Source organism: Geospiza fortis, unplaced genomic scaffold (genome assembly GCF_000277835.1).
Source record: "Geospiza fortis unplaced genomic scaffold, GeoFor_1.0 scaffold315, whole genome shotgun sequence".
Classification (NCBI taxonomy): Eukaryota; Metazoa; Chordata; class Aves; order Passeriformes; family Thraupidae; genus Geospiza; species Geospiza fortis.
Window position 1 is genome coordinate 147,275 of NW_005054648.1, and position 2,046 is coordinate 149,320.

Consider the following 2,046-nt stretch of genomic DNA (forward strand, 5'->3'; position numbering starts at 1 on the left):
GGCCCCGGGGTCCCCCCACTGTCCCTGCTGTCACCCCAGCGCTGGCCGTGCATTCCCAGCTGGCCCGGGCCGCAGGCCAGGGGATCACGGCCGCTTGGGTGGCCTCCCCGCCTCCCTGCTGGCCTGTCCCCCCCTCCCAGCGCCCCTTTCCCCTTGGCTGGGCAGCAGCACCACGGGCGGGTTCACCCTGACCCCAGCTCTGCCCCTGCTCTGTGTCTTGAGCCCTTCTCCGCCCCCAAACCGTGCAATAAACCCAATCCTGCTCTTCTCCGTGCATCTGTCAGACCCACCAGACAAACCAAAGGATTTCCCAGCTCCTCGCAGCAGGGTTTGGGGGGGAAAAAATGTGGAATGAGCAAAACGGGCACCTGCTGGCAAAAAGGGTCAAAACCCCACCTCGGCTGCTCCCTTCCCAGTGGAAAAACCTCCCCAGGGCAGAGTTTTTTCGAGGGTTTTTGAGGTTTTTGGAGGTTTTTGGAGGTTTTGGGGGTTTTTTTGAAGTTTTTCAAGCTCGAGGTGTCCCTGAGTGTCCCCTGTGGTGTGCGGGATTGTCCCACCCCATGGAATCAGGGAGGGGCAGGCGATTGCCTCTGGATTCCCCTTGGACTGGACACCCGACAAACCTGAGGGGCCTGGAAGCATCTCCTGGCCCTGTGAGGCCACCAGGTCCCCTCCCCTGGGGGTCACCCAGCAGCACAGCCCCGGCTGTTCGATGTCACCGCCTTGGCGACACCTCTGTCCCCCGCGGCCCTCGCTGGGGTGGCCTCAGTGTGGCTTTTCTGTCACTTCTGTCCCCGTGCAGGATTTGGGGGTGTCCGCCCCTCTCTCCTGCAGCCCAGCCCCTCAGTAGGGGTGAGGCGGGGCTGGAGGACCCCAAATCCCTCTCCCCATCCCTGGGGGATTCCCTGTGTCCCTCCCGAGCGGGGTCGGGCTGTGCCCGTGGCCCCTGGCACGGCGGGGACAGGGACAGGGACAGGGACAGGGTGGGCACGGCCGCCCTCGGGCGCTGCCCCGGGGGCTGTGCCCGCTCTAACGCTGCCCTTCTTGTCCCCCCTGTGCCTCCCCCGTGTCCCCTGTGCCCCCGGCTGTGTGTGCCTGTGTGTCCGCGTGCCCGTCTGTCCGTCCGTCCGTCCTTTCCTCTCGGGGCCGTCCCCTGCCCGTGCAGTGACGCGTGGGACCCGCTCTTGTCGCGCTCTTTGTGGTGGCCCTTTTCCAGCTGCTTGACCTCAGGCCTGACTCAGTGCTGCTTCTGAACGAGCTCCCTTTGCTTCTCGGTTGTTCTTGGGTTTCTCCTGTCCTTGTTTTTGTTGGTTTTTTCCTCTTTTTTTATTCCTTTCTTTCGTCTTTTTTTTTTTTTAGCTTTTTCTTTATTTTTCTTCAGACTTTCCACCCCTTTCTCCTCCTCCTCGTCCTCCTTGAATCTTGCTTTTCTTTCCAGGCCACTAGACCATCTAAAGAGGCCAGTGAGACCTCCCCCTCAGAAAAACCCGCAGCTGGCAGAACATCCATCCCCGTATTGACTTCCTTTGGGGCCAGGAACTCCTCCATCTCATTCTGAGCGCCCCTGCCAGCTCCGCCCGGCCGCTCTCCTGCTCCGGGGGGCTCCTCCTCTCTTCCTCGGGCTCCTCTTCCTCCCTGGGACTTGGCTTCTCCTTGAGGCGCTCTGGAGGGAATCCGCCACCTGTGTCCCCTCCTCTTTCTGTTTGATCCATGTTTTTGTCGCCTCCGCTCCGCCAAACGAACTTTTGTTGTCTCGCCTGTGCCGCGCCTCGGCCCGACCTCTGTGTCCCCTCCCGCTCCGCCATGGCCAACCAGCCACTTTCTGTTTCTCTCTCTCTCTTTTTTTCCCTCCTTTTCTCCTTTTTTTCTCCTCCCCTTTGGATCGCTGTTGGTTTGGTCCCCCCTCTCTTTTTCTCCCCTTTTCCCTCCCCTCCTTTTTTGGTTTTTTTTTGGTTTTTTTTGTTTATTTAAGAGCTCTCAGAGCTTCCCCCCACCAGCGTCCAGCCAGGAGCAGCTTCCAGCTCCCACCGCGCGGAAAACCGGCAA